Genomic DNA, 11,404 nt, shown 5'->3' on the forward strand with positions numbered 1-11,404 from the left:
TTTTCATAATCAGTATTTATTGTATTCCCCTGCACTGATTTGTGAAATGAACTTTTCATTTATTCGGCAGTCTGTGGGTGTTAAAAGTATTTTGAAAGATGAGAAACTTAGGATTAAGTTTCATGCATTTTAGCTGCGTTGACAAGCAGGAAGTAACAAGTGATAAAGGGAGATTAAGGAGGCGATGTCTAAAAGCACCTGCATATTCAAACGTAGAAATATGACCAGCATCTAGAATCCTTTATGACAGGTTATATTTCGTTTCATTTCCTCATTGAGCAAACCCATGCGAACTTCTCGGATATGTTTTCTCCTGTACAAAGGCCCATTTCGCTCAGTAAGTGTTTGCAATCGCTAGACAATTAATATACGTTCAAAATGCGACGCGTGGACTCTTTTGTTTTGTCTACAGCATTTGTTAATTTTGCTTTTTTTCTGCTTGTCATTGTTCTGCTTAATACATAGAGGATAGCTTCTTTTCTTACGTTAATACCGGATAAATTGCGTTGTGTGATAACAAAAACATGATATACCAAACTTGCTCTAGTGTTGAAGTTAAGAAGATTAAACTCACTGGCTCAACATGCACCCAAACCCCTTTTTGTGAATCCACCTCTCTTTCATAGGCTGGTCATATAAATATATACGGGAATTAAGAAAGAGGTAGGATTTATTTGACCTAACCTGTAGCTGTAAATTACATTTTTATCATTTTGTAAACCATTTGACTCTAAGTCCGATTCACCAATGCATCACAACCGGTTTTCCGTTGTTGTCAAGGAAACAAAGGAAAATAACTTCAGAGAGACGCGAACTGCGTCCAGTCAGATTTCTTTATCAAAGATTAATTTCCATGTCTGAAATGTAAGAGTTTCAATTTATTTGTTCTAGCTCGATTTTGTTGTTCCATGTACAATGTTTGTGGGTATACGCCATCAAGCGTCGCATAGCATGATGGGAAATCTTATATATTTCACATGTGAAAATATGGGAATGAATAAATATGAAAATTATTTCATCAATAAGTCAGTATTTCCCATTTAAGTATATAACAAATGTTTTTTATGATAGGAAAAGTTTTATTACAGAATATAGCTCCTTTACGTTATTGGTTGTTTCTTCACGGCATTAAATTATTCATGAGGGATTGTTTCTTCTTTAATTTTAGCTGTGTTCATCTTCGGATGTTTGATATCAATATGGTTACTCCCTAAGGCTTTTTCTCGTTCTCTGCTGTTTTTCTTTTCGTTTCTTTTTCTAGGTCGGTCGATGATGACATATGGCAAAGACTGCTTCGAGAAAAGTGTTTAACTTTGTGATAACCTTTATTCTAGACCTTAATCTACCACTATAGCGAGCTTTATGATTGACAGCGGTTTTAAGAACACTGAAAACTTATAACTATTGATCATAGCTGTGGCTTAAGTTTGTTAATTCGTACATGCGTTGAAGAGGATTTAAGCACTGAGAACTTTATTTAAATTAAGATCTCCGCATCTGTGATAACCGTAAACAGTGACTGACCCTTTTGCTCACAAAATGATGGAATGCACCTGCAATCTGTTAAATTTCAATATCTGATCATTTTATTTGTCAAACGATAAAATAGACAAAATTAAAAACCAACTTGAATGTAATTTTTGTAAACCAAGCTAGAAATTAAGTACCAAAAAACCCCAATATTTTAACCAAACCACAAAATTTGAAACGTACGAATTTAATGTCTTATTCCAATACTGGAACGGTGTATTCGGGTTCGTTGGCGAAATTCTGAATCAGGTCTTTGTTAATGACTGGTAATTATGGAATATGATTACCTTTTAATGTTGTGTGGATTCAGGTTTTGTCTGGAAAAGTAAATTGTACTGTGACATTTTGCGTGGACTTAAACACCTTTTTGATCTACCGTCCTCAATGGCGTATAAGTAGGGCGAAGCGCAAACAGCAAATATCCGGATTTTACGCATGAAGAACATGGTCTATCTTGTTTATTCTACTACTTACTCCTAACAAACTGCACAGAACCAGAGCTACTGGAGCATTATGCGACGGTAGATCTGGGTCTGTGTAGTTTGCAGTTTGATTTGGCTTATAAGCGAGTATATCGGGTGTTAAACTTAGTGCGTATCTGACCCGCCATACGGTAGATTAGATTTGAATCATCAGAGTACCTTCCCTTCGACGCAGGTTACTGCACTATGCGAATTTGAATGGAACTCTGTCATCTGTTATTATCAATCTTCATCAGTTTAAAACATTACATATGCATATGTGCTTGTAAAGATAAGCGATGTTTAAAAACGGCACTGTGCAAAATTACTTGCAATTACTTCGTCATGTACCGTTTATACCTTCATATCCATTACGTCAGCTAGTTGGTTGGATTTTGTTTCGTTGCGGATGAGTAAAAAAAGTAGCATTAAGTTTTTCCATAGCTTAGCACGGTCACTAAAGGGTTGCTATTTTTCCACCGCTAGTCTTTCAAACAGCATCAGCCTTGCTCCAAGCTGCCTTTCCAGTAGACCAAATAGCAACTTTTTCAGATAATTGGTCCAGTACCTACATAATTGAATTGAATCGATGGCCTTTCTAGAGCAGCCTTTTGACTCGAGTACGAGGTCCAGTGCTGTGCTGTGGTACATGGCACTGAACCCGAAGGACATGACAACAGCGCTTCTGTCTTCAATACTTGAAACAAAATTTCTTGTTTTCAATATTTTCGTTGAGTTTGTCCCAAGCCTTTGATACTTTCTGATTCAGAAAGCATAATTGCCTTAGAATGCATACAAAACCCCATCAACTTAAATATTATATTATGCTTGTTATACGTCTTTTTTGTGTTGAACAATAACATTGCGAGGTCGAGACGCAGGGTCTTATCGTGGATTTCATAGAATTATTTCTAACACACACACACATTATATATATATATATATATATATATATATATATATATATATATATATATATATATATATATAGAGAGAGAGAGAGAGAGAGAGAGAGAGATAGACACACACACACACACACATACATAGATAATGTTATCACGACAGTTACAACATTGTTATCCTTTTCCAAGTTGGTAGTTTAATCCGGATTCGCGAATTATGACAACCACTGCCTCGCCTGCCCGCACCGATTTCCTTACCATTTCGACTAGGCGCGCACATCCACCAAAAGCAGAAATAAGGAGCGGATGAAGTCTAGCATGTGCTGTACCCGAACTTCGAGTTAAATTAAACTCTGTGGTCATGTACGTTCAATCAAATTCTTTAATCATTACTTCCTAGATGGCGCTTGTATTTCATATGATCTTTTGTTGTATGTGTTCACTTTTGTTTATAAAGCTTTGCTTACAAACCAATATCCTAAAGAAGGTAAGCAGAAGACCCATAGTACATATAGCGCTGTATGCAGGATTAACATATTTATGAGGTGTTTTGTGTCACTTGAACAAAAAGGTATTTCAACATGGAAATATCCGGTACTGTCATATTTATCTCAACGGTATGTTCAGAAATGTGTTACAAATGCATTGACTCAACGCTTTTGTTTTGTTGAAAAAGGCAAATCAGTAACATTAAGTCCAAAGTATGTAAAATATTTCTAAACTTTACTTCAGTGAAGTCATTTTGATGACTGCGGTTGTGGTTTGAGTAATTTAGACACATGTTTTTTAAAATGATAAACGCTATATTATTATCCATGTCTAAAGACTACCTGTGATCAAGTTTTACGTTTGTCAATGCTGACACCGTGATTTATGTACAGAACATGCGTCCTAACTTGCTCCCATGGGGCAAAACGTAAGGGGGGGGGGGGAGACTTCACAGGTTGTTAATTTTTGTATATAGGCTACAGCAACTTTACAGCACATACAAATTCGGGGGGAGGAAAAATTCCTCCCTGCCTCCCCTAAAATACGCCCCTGTTTTGAACGTAGGAAAATATTAAGTGAATCCGCAAGCCCATACTGCCTAAATATAACTGATCGGTTTTAAAAAAAGAAACAAACACCCACACCCACCCCAAACTTGTGAAGCTTGAGATTCGAGCACGTGTCTGGATGAACGAGCCTAGCCTGTTCATTGTTTGGTTTTCCGGTGCATTGCGATTTCAACCGAAGGGGGCCTTTGACCCGGGCTAAAAACATCGGAAGATCTTTTAGATAGAAGCAAGTCATGGAATGGTCACGAACATAAAAGTGGGTAAGAATAAACACTTAGCCAAGCACTTTGCAGAAAAAGAAGATATCCAGTTTCACAAGATTTCGCTGATGTTAAATATACTTTTTGACGTTCTGTATTTGGCAATATCTTGGATAATCAGAATTACTGAGAACTGTGATAGAATAATACTAATTGGAAATAATTGTTTTCATATACGTCTTAAGAAAAAGTGAAGCGTCCTCAAAACAGTAATCCACATGGCTGATACACATAATAATCATTTGTAATGGAATGAAAATCTATAGCTTCTGTACAGACCGGAGTCTTATATAAATCTATATTTAAAAAATGCAATGGCAATTTTTGGAAAATCAGTTTCAGCCAAGGACACTATTTTAGCCTTTTAAAAATACAGTTAGTTTCTTTAATGTTAAGTGGTAAAGTTAAGGACTATTTTGCCCAACAGTGTGTTGAATTCATCCTCCTTGTAAGACAGCTGTGAACATTATCCAATCAAACCAAAAATATATTTGTATCATTTCCTTACCATATTTGGAAAAGTTCAACGTTTTCATTGGGCGAATAATTCCGAGAACCGTTGAAGTTTATCAATAAAGAGTAGTCCCTCTTCACAAATATTCTTAGCCGCTTGTTTGCAATGTTCAAATATTCTACAAAGGTAGGTATATGATGTATATGATGTTGTTGGACAAAAAAATCTACAGCAAGCATTATGATTCTGTCTTCGTGGCGGAGTGCATACGACATACTGAAGATGATGTATACACACGGTAATTTGTCTGTTCCGAACATATCGTGTCTGCTTTGCCCCTGCGGGCATTTACAGAGAACTCATGAATTTCTCCTCTCTGCCGACCGTGTGCGATGAATCACAGCATTAATTCAGAAACGTTTCTGTCATTTAAGGACCGTTGAAGTGTACAAATATCACTCAGGTAGTAAAAATAATACTCGTTTTATTACAGAATTTCTAAGTACTTTAAAAAATATGTAATAAGGAAGACAAAACACAGATTTTCAATACAAATTTTCTGTATAATATTCCGACTGATCCGGAATTTCGTTTTCTAAAATGCCATATGTTAAAAAATGCACGATTGGAAGAGACACATAAATGGCAAACCTACGACTGTCTCTTTTGTCTAGACCTTCCGCTAACCGTACTTAACTTTTAAAACATGTAATCCTTCATCACCGAATCACATGGATCTAACACAAATGAAAGTGCTAGTTGTTATTTTAACCGGAGGAAGTGGCCACGCATGAGTAATTTCTAACAAATTGGTATCACTGACACTCATTCACTGAAAAGAAAGCAAAACATAAATCAACGAACAAAGAAATGGATGGATGGATGGATTGATGGATGAAATGATGGATGGATGGATAGATGGATGGATGGAATGTATGTATGTATGTATGTATGTATGTATGGATGGATGGATGGATGGATGGATGGATGAAGAAATAAATTAATATGCATAAGGGAGAGCGATATAAAAGTATAAAAGTAAAACAAATAAATTATGTAATATGAAAATTATGACAGATTACAAAGCACATCAAAAGAAAAAAGAATTAACCAAAGACAATAAATAAAAATGAACATGTACCTGTACAGTTAACCTCAACACGAATTTTCAATTATTATCAGCAGAATCTCATTTGAGAAATAAATCTTGTGTTGCGATTGCAACTCTAATGTGGGTATGTGAGAAAGCTTGCCAGTAGCTTCTCGTGGGTCGGCGGTTCTTTCCGGGGTTTTCCCGGGTTCTTCCTCAACCATTAATACTGGCCGCCATGTATAGCATATCGTGTGCCGAAAAATGGCGTTAAACCCTACAACAACAACAACGATTGCAACCCAATCTCCATCTGGAAAAATCATAAGATCATCATAGCTTCCAGGCCAGCTGCCAAATTTACATTCTTTACTGTTAACTAAATTGTTGTGTGTCTTGTATGCATACAAATCTATCCGTGTGACAGAATATTTGGCATACATGTGAAATTTATTCTGTCTTACATCCTTACTTGGCCGTAGTCTTCAAATATGTGTCACATAATTTTCACTGAAACAAGTTAAAATTAATTGCTTTTGAACTGGCTTCAATAATTCAGTGGCAAAATTTTGTCTTAGCATATTGTATTTTAGCTTCGAATTATATATTAGTGTGGTTGATTTATGGTTTCTAGGCACCGAATAATTTCAACAATAAACAGTTCAGTTGGCATTGCTTAAAAATACGATCATCCTAAAGTATTGATCATTTGTGATTGGCTCATACAAATAGCGTAAATGCCTATGTTGGGCCACGTCTGCCTGCTCGCAGTGATTGGTTAATCCGTTTCATTCATAATCATGAAAAAGAAAATATCTTCATGCCCAGCCCTGGGCGAAAAAGTATCATGCCGGATTGTCGCCGGTGGTTGTAGATGAGAGCTTCTATAATAGTTATTAATTTCAGCAATGTGTATTATTTAAATTTTTACAATAAATGTATAATCAGTACAGTAAATGATCGGGATAGCTGATTTACCGATCAAAGCACTAAGCAATATAATTCGTCAGTATGAAAAGCCATCAGTAATTTTTTTTATCTTCGATATCCGGTTTTCAAATGTTCGTTCGGAGTAGCAAGGATCCGGATCGGCACATTTCTTGTAAAATGTTTAAGATCATCTTACAGATAACAAAGTACAACAAAAATTCCCAACGCAAACCAGCAAATTAACAAACAGACTAATTGCAGAGCACAGTAAAATAGTACAGAATAGGTAAACGCAATACATTTACTATCAACTTTGTCTTAAAAAGAATATGGACTTCTAATACGTCAAAAACAAAATAATACTGGTTTGGTTCATTAGTCATAAAACTGAATATGCACTTTTGGTAGGTTAGTCTGTATTCAAATTTCAATGATTTCAGTTCAGAGAATATGAGAATTGCATGTGCATCTTGTGAAATGTATCATTTCTATATTACTCCCATCTGCATTTCCTTACATTGCGCAGCAGTATCCAACCAAAAAAAAAGAAACTGAATACAGTATGAAGTATCTTTTTTCTTTTCTTCCTGGGACCAATCCTTTCTAACAATGATCCTAAGCAATAGCTAAGACATTCACATATTGCTAAAATATTCGTGACGCATTATGCTGGAAATTTGTGTGCTTGTTTGTTTGGTTTACAACCCTGTGTATGGTCGAGCAAACAGCGCTTTGTTTTGTATATATATTTGGCCACAATGAACCATAAAATAGGCTCGGGTCTACTGCTAACAACTGGCTTGACATATTGGATGTGACAGCTGATTTACGCATGTGATGTCAAACACTTTGCATGAATGTCGAGGAGGCAAAAAACACATACAGATTTCTGTAGTCTTCCTTTCCAATTATAAAGGTTCACAAGACCTTTCCTAAAAGTATAAACTAATGTGTTATATTAGTGTTATCAGGTATTCTCCAGTAAGATGCAGGGATAATATTTTCCTGTCTGTTTGGTGTATGTCGATATTTCAGTTGGGAGGAAGAAGTTTCCTTTTCAAAGAAACACTGTGTCTGGCTGAATACTTGCATTTTCTTATTTGAGCGTTTAACTTAGGAGGTGCGAAGAGAGCTTGTCCCTTTACTCAGATCGACTAGGGTTGTTGTTGTACAGTACAGTACATACGGTACAGTACAGTACAGTACAGCACAGCACAGCACAGCACAGTGCAGTGCAGTACAGTACAGTACAGTGCAGTACAGTACAGCACATAAGGTGAAATTTCACTGGAGGTTGTATGCAAGCTGCTTTCTTAAAATTTGTTTAAAAAATAAACCCACCGAATAAAACCATACCACCATATACATCTTCACAATAATGTTACATGAAGATAACGTCAAAAGCTCATTTTGTTATGCTTCACAATGATATTTGAAGATCAATTGTTCAAAGAGTTTGATCTTCATGAATGCTTAACTGTAATTCTATTTACTACACACACACACACACACACACACACACGATGATTCATTCCACTTCATATTGATATCTGAAGATGAGTGCATCTCTAGATGCCTTAAGTGGTCCTTTGGATGATGTTCCTGCAAACACTGCATGTATTGAAAGTCATTGTATGCACGCCACGAATATGAAAGAGGCATATAGCGTTGCCCAAGTCCATCAGTTCGGTCAGTTTAGTTCGTCCGTCCATCAAACGGGCATATAGCGTTGCCCTAGTCCATCAGTTCTGTCAGTTTAGTTCGTCCGTCCAACAAACGTTTGTAAGGTTTCCATTTACATCAATGCTCATGTTTCTAGTTCTGAATAATAGTTGCATTTGTCATAATATGCAGCCAATTTCTAGTTGATGTACCTTATGTATATATTTGTACTTTACTATATATATGCAGTGCATTTCTCTGAATATGGTGTGCACAACTCTTTAATCCCCGTGGTCCAATAAAAAATGAAAGTGACGTGATACTTTACTTGAATATATAAGACATTCTTCATTAAACTGAGAAGCGAAATAAATGTCTTCAACAATGAAAATGCTACCACTGAGATAAAAGTTTCATATATTAGAGAACTCGCATTTCGAAAAGCATCAGATGACACAGAACGTTTTATATGACAGAAAACGCACACATCGAAAGGGATCCGTTGTAGCTCTGCTGGCACAACGTCGAAATCGTAATCAAGTGGTTTTGGGTTCGATATACGATCAGGTCAGTCGTGGTCGACTTCCTTGGCGTGTCCTTTGCATAGGTACTTGGCTCCCATTTCTTCGGCATGACGGAGCCAGTGATGTGATAAAAGCGCCATTAAAACGAACAACGAAGACTCAATCCCTTAAAGTGACAGTTGAACAAGAACAGCTAATGCTTAATAGAAAATCATCTACATCCTGTATTACCCATCCATACTCTGTTAAATCTTCCTTTCGTTTGAAACTTTGCTGGATGCACATATTTTTATATTATATGCAATTAAAATTTCGTTCATGGTTAGTGCAGTCTATAGTTACAAGGGATGAAATAAATCAAGTCGAGGAAATTTCACTTTAAGAAGAGTATACTAACATACAATATAATCTCTATAAAGCTTTTGTAGTGACCCTAACATAAAACATTAAAACATAAGACATCATGCCATAATAAGATAGGATATTTAATGTACAATCAAATTAGATCTTGGCAAAAACCTAAGACAAAACCTGAAGGTACACAGACTTAACAATGGGTATTAAATTGGAAGGAGTGGTATTATCCATACAGCGATCTCACAATTACATAAGACCAGAAAGAAAAAAGAAAAAAGATTAAAACAAATTACTTTAAAAGGCTGATTAGAAATTTGATAGCTTCTAAAATGTAAAATTGAATGATGCATTACACACCAGTTATATACATTAACATTAAGTACAACCAGGCCCCTTCAGAGGCTGAGAGAATCCCGGATAGCTTCGAGAGCTTGAGGCCGCTAGGCCCTGGTTATATTTAAATTTAGAAATGAACCTAGGTCCCTGAGGGATTGAGGCCCGGGTGATTTGGCCCCCTGCCCCCCTCCCCTTTGATTGGGTCTGAGTACAATGCAGAGAAAGGGATCTTGCAAAATGAGGTAAAAATGAAGCAATTATTCATGTTGAAAAAGTAGACTAATTACCTGTAATAAGAAGTCTTAAGGATAGAAAAGTTCAGACTTCACAAATGAAACACGGAAAGCAGACAGAAAATATACTGCCCGTCTGTCTCTGATATATATATATATATATATATATATATATATATATATATATATATATATATATATATATGCAAATATCTTCATTCCTGATTTAGGCCCTGGAATAGAGGCATTTTATTACCTAAAGTGAGTTGATAATGTATTCCAACGCTTGGCTTCATGTTATTTGGAATGATCACGGTATTGCCATATTTAAATTAATAAGATTTAATCGGAGATTGAATGGAGACAATGCAAGGATTTGTATTAAAATGTTTCTAGATTTTTAGATTTATGATGCAATAATTCCAATTCTTCCTAATGAGTCAAACGTGTCGTGCATATGCATGAAACAAATAGCAATGTAGTAGTTCGAAGTAAACTTGGCAGTCATAACTGATCTAAATCATGATAAAGAAAAAATCGAAATGTTGTTCAAAAAAGTATACCATTTGTCACAAACTTGCTCTTTCAAGCATTTTAGAGATTGCTGGCAGTATGCTTGCATGTCTATAGTTCCCGTATCAATGGTAGAATTATTCTGTATATGTTGGTGTAAACTGAGCTAGTTTAAGAGTACGAGGAAACACTGATCAATGTTGTTAGATACTTAGTTATGAGTACAGCAATGTTTCTTTGGAAAGACTGTTAATGCATGTTGCATTTGTCTTGTTTGTTTGGAAAATCTTCATCTATTGAGATGAAAGTCAGCATATTTTCTGCTAAATAATGTTTGCAAAAAGAGCATTATCAAACACTTCTTTGACAATCATGGGGTCAATGGACGGGAATACAACAAGAAATGCAAGTAATGTTTTCAACCATGTGTGCAAATACTGAAGACGATATTATTCTTAAAATGTTTTGAAGGAAAATATATATCATTACAAAGGAATTTAAAAATTAGAACACCTATACATAAATATAAAAAATATTGCCAATCACATTGCTTTTGCATTTGGTATCTAACAAAGTGATTTTATGTTATTCTGCACAGGCCAATTAATGAAAAATACAAATATTCTTTCACACACTATGATGCGTAAACTGCGAATATTACCTCAAAATTATAAATAATACAAAACGATACTCATTTATTGAGTTTTAGTTACATTTAATGAGGTGTATTTTCTCTTGGAAACATATTCGAAAAACATTTGGTTAAGACAGTGGTTTCTCTATTCAGGGTTCTTGTTGGTTTTTGCTGTAGATTTTATCACACAGAACTTAAAAGTAATACTGAGTGTGTGTGTGTGTGTGTGTGTGTGTGTGTGTGTGTGTGTTGAGAGAGTGTAGTGCATGCGAATCTGTATGTATTTTACAAATTATTTTGTCAATACTTAAATGAAATTTATATATTCATCCTATTTGTTATTGTTTTTTTCTCTGTTGGAGTATATTAATTCGTTTTTATGAGAACGTTGTACCATATGGCTTAAAGTAAAGTCTTTTCACTGTTATTTTATTATTATTATTATTATTATTATTAATTA

Source organism: Sinohyriopsis cumingii, chromosome 2 (assembly GCF_028554795.1).
Source record: "Sinohyriopsis cumingii isolate HCF-2022 chromosome 2, ASM2855479v2, whole genome shotgun sequence".
Taxonomy (NCBI): domain Eukaryota; kingdom Metazoa; phylum Mollusca; class Bivalvia; order Unionida; family Unionidae; genus Sinohyriopsis; species Sinohyriopsis cumingii.